We start from the raw sequence: 7055 nt of genomic DNA on the forward strand, positions 1-7055 counted from the left end.
TAAGGTCTCATTCCACCCCTATCAACATGAACCAGAGCCTATCCGCAGCCTTACAAGTTGTGACGATTTGCTATGCGGCAGGCAAAACCCAAATGGCACAGCCAATCAGCCAAGTGGGGAAAATTCCTGCCGTGCCCCTGCAACAACGGCAGATGACACACGGTGGCACAGCAAGGTCAAGCGAAGACCTAAAATTAGGGAGAGGAGGGTGGGTGTTTCAATGCGCAGAGCTGGAGGAGAAGAACCCTCCCGACACGTGCTGCGCTTAAATAGTGGCCCATCCGGATCGTCTGATTGACAAGCCCGCAGCCAATTACGTTCTCTCCCGGTGGCCCACCAATGGGTGTTGTGGCTGCTCCTACTGTCCCTCCCCCAACACAGCCCTGGTTGCCCGGATCCCACCACAACACGTCCCCTTCCTTACAGGGAGGAGCCGATTTCTGAAACAGCTATTCAAGTAACTCTCAAAGCACCTATAAAATAGGAAACATTACCACTGGATTTAATTTAATTTTTACATAATTTGAATGATCTTTTCTGCATCATATCTGAGCTTTGTTGTCCTTTCATGTAAGGCTTTCCACAGCTTCTCTTTTAAACACAGTTATTTTTTCAGTTTCCAGAACCGTGGTTGCATACACACTATATCTTTAAAGCACATTCAAAGCACATTCTTTCCCTCAGAGAATTCTGGGCACTGTAGTTCTTTAAGGGTTGCAGAGAATTGTAACTCTGTGAGGGGTAAACTACAGTGTCCAGAATTCTTTGAGGGAAAGAATGTGCTTTAAAGGTTTAGTGTGTATGCAGCCACACGTTAGCCTGCTGTAGCCAAAGCAGACAAGGGGCCCTGTGGCACATTCAAGGCTAACCATTTGCTGTGAAATAAGGTTTTGTGGGTCACAGACCACTTCATCAGATGCATGAAGTGTAATCCTGAATTACTACCACAATACTCACCTGCAGTACCTCCTGCGGAGCCCACAAAAGGTCTCAGTAACAATCCCCTCGGAAATCCACAGTGTATGAGAGGCTGCTCAGTCCATGTTTGCACTGGCTCAGAATCTCCTGCACTGAACACACCACCTTTAACATTTCATTCAAGGCCAGGATTTGATACCAATTCTCTCTTCTATACTGAACCATACCTGCCAAGTTCCTCTCTGAAAAATAAGGGACCAGACTGAAAGTAGCATACCGGAAGTAGCGCGGCGGCCATTTTGGAACTGGGCGGAGCATGCTCAGAAGTGACTTTTGATGCTGCTGTGCCCAGTTCCAAAATGGCCGTCGCACCAGAATAAACCGGGGGGGAACAAAAAAAATCTGTTTTTTCGGCTGGGGACAGCTGGAAAAACGGGGGTTTCCCGGGGGGAAACGGGAAACTTGGCAGCTATGTTCTGAACAGAAATGAGATCCACAGAAATTCTCTCTGTGAATGCATGGGGTGGAGGCTGACAACGGTACATTTAAGGAGGGTAATGGAGGGGGATTGTTCACACCATTTTGTGGCCCTTATTTTTCCATTCTTTTTGATGTGGTAGCCATTTTGTGTTGTGGCACCCGTTTTGTGTCATACCATGCCCCCAAATCTTGTCACAGGCACCTACGGCAGTTTCCCTCAAAATTCCTTACGCGTTGCTGAGTCTTGCCTTCTTCCACGACTCTCCCAATGCCTGCATTCGTTCATTTGTTTATTATTTCATGAAATGCATATACCACTTGGGAGTCAGCAACACTGGCCAGGAGAAAGAGCTCTATATGTGTTGTTTATGCATTCTAACACGGTGACCCCAGATGGCGCTGTGGAATTCCGTTTTTGCTAACCCGATTACTGATACAAAGTTTGCAACGCGTTTAACTGAAATGCTTCTTTGATGTGTCTAGATCCAGCCTTGATTGTAAGAAACCTCAAAGCAGTTTACAAAAAAGATGAAACAAGAAAAAAAAAATTACAACACGCAAAAGTTAAAATAATAAAATAGATTAAAATTACCTCCATTTTCTAAGGAACTGGGTTGGCTTGTCTGAACAAGAATGTTTTTAGCGGGTGCCGAAAATAGTACAGTGCCTACTTGATCTCAGTACGGGTAGTACAGTGCCTACTTCAGGCTTCCTCAAACTTGGCTCTCCAGATGTTTTTGAGACTACAATTCCCATCATCCCTGACCACTGGTCCTGCTAGCTAGGGATCATGGGAGTTGTAGGCTAAAAACATCTGGAGGGCTGAGTTTGGGGATGCCTGGCCTACTTGATCTCAATAGGCAGGACGTTTCCGCAATGAGCTTCCAAAGATTCCTGGTTAAATGCCTCCCCCAATAAGAGGGGGCAAGACTAATGGTCACAGCACTATTGAAGCTCTGAATGTTGGACAAAGTTAATGTTTGTGTTTGTCACCGCCACGTACACTCTGCAATTACATTCTTTATATCATTCCACCCTTTCTCTTCACGGTCTACTATCAATTAGCACATTAATTAGCATAGCCCAGTGGAAAACAATGTTGGGGAAATGCCAGCTGCATCAGAGATCAAATCAGCCCTTCTCTGTCAATATAACAATGTGTGTGGAATGGAGAAATCTGCAAATTCATGCTGGAACGCAGCTTTGCATGACTCTTGAAACAGACACAAGGACGTTGAATAATATGCCAATAAATAATGGAAATGATTAAGAATGAGAGAGAGAGAGAGAGAGAGAGAGAGAGAGAGAGAGAGAGAGAGAGAGAGAGAGGAGGGCAGACCTGACATGCATTGTAATTTACCATCACTTACAAAAATAATTAGAAGTGGAGACTTGAATTAGAGCTGAAGTAAAAAAAAAAAAGATAAAACAACCAGCCAGCAACGTGAAGGAAAAGAGGATTTGCTTTCAATCCCCTTTTATGAACAAAGCTATTTTGGATTGGATTCTGTAGAAATGGTCTCCTCCTCTGTGGGAAACAGCTCCTAAATTCTCCTTCAAAGGAAAACATTTTTTTTTAATTTCTTTTTGGGATCTGCAATCCAACCGACCATGTTAGGTTACGCACAGCAAGCTTTACAGAGAAATTCCTGAACATGCTGGCTACGATATTCAGCACTTTTAGGATTTAGGATTATCAGTGGTTTAGGATTATCGGTGTTCGAGTGAGCTAAATCAGTGCAAAACTAATTTTCTCTTTCATCTCTAGCCCTGTAAGATGGCATTCATTGCAAAGAGACTGGAAAAAGAAGGCTCAAACGAGATGGGACAGTGGTCCCAGGGTATAATCTGAAGGCACACGAGGCCACCACTTCGCTAACGCTGAGCAGTTTGGCATGGTGGCAAGCCACGCCGAATATCATTCGCACAGTGGGCACGGTGTGACAAAATGATGAAAGCCGTTGGACAACATTGCTACCCTTTCTGCACGTGTGCTTCTGTTCCCCCATGAAAATAGTAGGAAAGAGCTGTATGCTGATATACCACTGCAGATTTTGTCATTTTACTCCTGCGATTTATTAGGTTAATGGATATTTTCTGGAAGTCATTAAGATTCCACCAGGTTTCCAGAAACGGCTTTTACAACATGTGAAAGTTCAAGTATAATGCAGGTATTAACAGTTAAGAGGAATGTTGGGGAAATGGAATAAAGTGCCGTGTGAATGCAAGCAGCCCTTCAAATAGATGTCTGTCCTGTGTAAAGTGGGATACATGACTACCCAGCTAGCTAGCTGGTTCTGGCCGGCTGTGGCTTTCCATGGTGAGAGAGAATGAGAGAGAGAGAGAGAGAGAGAGAGAGAGAGAGAGAGAGAGAGAGAGAGAGAGAGAGAGAGAGAGAGATCTTCCCCAGAAGCCTTGCATGCCGAGGCACCAAGATATCCCCCCAATAACTCACACCAACACCGTAATTTTAGTTTAAGGTTTTTGGCATTAAATTTGGCCACAACTTTATTAAAATACAAATAATAAGGTGAGTGGTTGCTTAGGCATTGGTTCCCCAGCCATCTGTCCCCCGCCTGGGACAGATCTGACTCCCTCTAGCCTAGTAGGGGAGCCAGTAAGTAAGCACCCCCTGAGAGAGGACGGGGCAGGGGGCACAAGCCCTTCTTGTCCTCTCCCCAGATGCTCCCTGGGGCTCATGCACAGTCCTGGCCCCTAGCGGGGATAAACAGACAAACATGTGGAGCCCCAGGATTCCTTTAACGGAATACTTCTATATGGCAGCAGCAATCAATGACGGTCAGGCCCAACCAAAATCCGTACCCCTCGTCCATTTTATTTGAACCAATGCCTAACCGCCACACGAGCCCTAGCTCGCCGCCAACCACTCACATCCCTAACCCTACTCTATTTTATAAAATCCCTACATATCCCGCAGCCAACTTCTCTCCCTCAGGAGGCTTACGGACCCCAGCATTCCGTAAAATCCAGGGCTGTAAAGGGAATTGTGGGAATTGACTCAAAGACCTACCCTAGGAAATGAAGCTATAACTAAAACAAATATCTGGGATATCTTGTTAGCCCTTCCGCAACCCATGTTCTATCCTATGGACAGAACCTGCTTTGCTGCTCAGGATCGGTGCCAGGGATTGAACTTTTGCATATTGAGTTGAAAGTCTGCCCTTTGCCACTGAGCTTCTCAAAAATGCTCCCAAGATGGCGTTCCATCTTTGTTTTCTCATTTCTGCCTCTCTACATGTAGCTCCTATTTGAAGATTGCTACAAACAGGTGGCTTTGGGCTGGATTCAGATATCGTGAAGACGCACGGGGAGAGGACAAATCTCTCAAAGCAGCCGGTGTGTTGTGCAGATGGAGCTTTGTGCCCACACAAAAGCATCCTACCGAAAAAAATGATATCCCCATCTTTCATTTGAAAATGTCTTGAACTTTTCTGAACTTGCTAAAATATTAGCTATTACTGCTTTTGGCAGGTTGGTGCTCTAAAGGCAGGAAGCAGAGTTCTTGAACGATTCCTATGCAATAAAGCTGGTAATCATCTTTTGGGGTGGTGGTGGGGAGGATATCGCTATGGCAACTCAGCTTCTATAGATAACATGCCAAGGCTGCCACAATATGCTCAATTGCTTGCGAGTAAATCCAACTGAACACAATGAGGCTTACATCTGTGTAGGCAACAGCCTTGATCATTCTGAGCAAGACCCCCGTATTAAAGCTCTTGCTTTTGTGAGCTTGTTTTTAGTTCCTGAGATTGTACTTTTATCCCCCTAGCTCCTCTCCCCCAAAACCAAAAAATAAAGACAAGCTTTTTTCAATGAGGCCTTATATGGGTCAGTTATTATTATCGACAGTGTTTATGAATACAGTTTTCACCACATCCCGCTAAAAATAATCGAGAGTGGGGTGTTTTATAAATGGCTTGTGAGGAACTGAGTGTTCATTTTGCAGGGCTTCTATAGCTTTTGTTTTTCAGGAACGATGGACATTGTACAAGTGGGAAAGTCACTTGCCTCTTCTATAAGGTCACATCCGCACCATATATTTAAATCACTTTTATACCACTTTAACAGTCATGGTTTTTCCCAAAGAATTCCGGGAAATCGCAGCTTGTTAAGGTTGCTAATAGTTGTTAGGAGGCCCCTTATTCCCCTCACGCAAACTACCATTCCTGGGGTGGGTGGATGTAACAGTCCCTTTTCCTAGGGAACTCTGCAAATTGCAGCTCTGTGAGGTTCAATTATGAGTGCAATGGTAACAAATTGTGCTTGCTTACTGCTTACCCCCTTTCTTCGTTTTTTTCCCCAGGCCCAAATCCAGCAGGGGAGAATGGAGTGCCTGGAACCAACAAAGATGCTGTCACGGTCCCTGCAGACCTGTGCAGCACTCCCGGACGTTTCACGGTCTATGAGTACTGCACCAATGACAAATGGTACCTCAGCTGCAGCTCACTAGACTGCTAACTGGTACCTGCTCGTTTTATTTACCACAGACGAGGATGATGTGAATAAACAAGTTGCTTTAGTGTGTACAAAGGCTTGTGGTTGCTGGATAAAAAACAGTGTTTAACAAACTTATAATAGATGACCTATACCAGCCTACTACCGCTATAAACAGCTAATTAATAAACACAACAAGTTTCACAATAACTGGTTATCCTGTCTGCTAACTACCACCTATCACTCCCAGACCCAGCTCTCACTTCGGACTCTTAGCACTCGCTCTCACTCTCCTAACTCTCCCTCTTCTCTCCTACCAACTCCACAGGGAGGGGCTTTTATACCCTGGCTGAGCCCGCCCCTCTGGGTTCTAACTGGCACAAAATTTAACCCTTCCTTGTTCGGGCCTAGCTCTGGGACTAATCACCACATATGCCCAACATTGTCCTGGTCCTATATTGCTTTATGAAGCATCCAAGCCAGAGCAGCTGTAGAGAACCTTTGGCCCTCTAGATGTTGCCGAATGACAACTCCCATCATCTCTAGCCATTGGCCACGCTTACTGAGGCTAGTGGATGTTATAGTCCAGCAGCTAAGGGTTTCCTATACCTGTGAGTTGGGTAGACCATACCATATCCACATCATACCAAAACCACAATGATATCTCTGAACACTTGCAACAAGGATGACCCAACACTTGACCTGACGATATGTATTCATGCAATGTAAGTTCGGAAGCCAGGATAATACCCTGGCTGCAGAATCTGCAATAGTGACCACTGTTTATGCCAATCTTCAACCTTAGACCCAATCTAGATAGTCCCCTAGATTTACAAACAATAAAGAATATTGGCTTGGCACTTTGGAGACAGAAGAATTAGCATGAGCAGAAACTGAACTGATTCAACATCAACAGAATTCCAATGCTTTCTGGCCACTGTTACTTTTTTAACCTTTTTTGATTTTGGATAATGAGCCCACTGTCATGTCAATTACTTTGAGCAAGCCAACGAAAGCAAAGCCAGAACAGATGTTCATTCTCAACATTAAGGTAGTAACAGTCAATCCTTTGGTTTTCATAACAGTCTAAGGAACCCTGCACTGGTTGCCCATATGTTATGGGGCCAAGTTCATGGCTCTTGTATAAATTTACAAGGCCCATAAAACTTGGGTCCAGGATACTGCATGATTCCTTATATCCC

General features: G+C 44.7%; 1 long non-coding RNA gene across 1 annotated transcript; it reads left to right on the forward strand.

Annotated features, from left to right (window-relative positions):
* Nucleotides 1–1519: 1519 nt before the first annotated feature.
* On the forward strand, nt 1520–6058 carry LOC148685737 (uncharacterized). The gene is made up of 3 exons (XR_015950039.1): nt 1520–3569; nt 4661–4755; nt 5723–6058. It is a non-coding gene; the product is annotated as an uncharacterized LOC148685737 (long non-coding RNA).
* Nucleotides 6059–7055: the final 997 nt, after the last annotated feature.

Source organism: Zootoca vivipara, chromosome 5, assembly GCF_965207765.1.
Source record: "Zootoca vivipara chromosome 5, rZooViv2.hap1.1, whole genome shotgun sequence".
Lineage (NCBI taxonomy): Eukaryota > Metazoa > Chordata > Lepidosauria > Squamata > Lacertidae > Zootoca > Zootoca vivipara.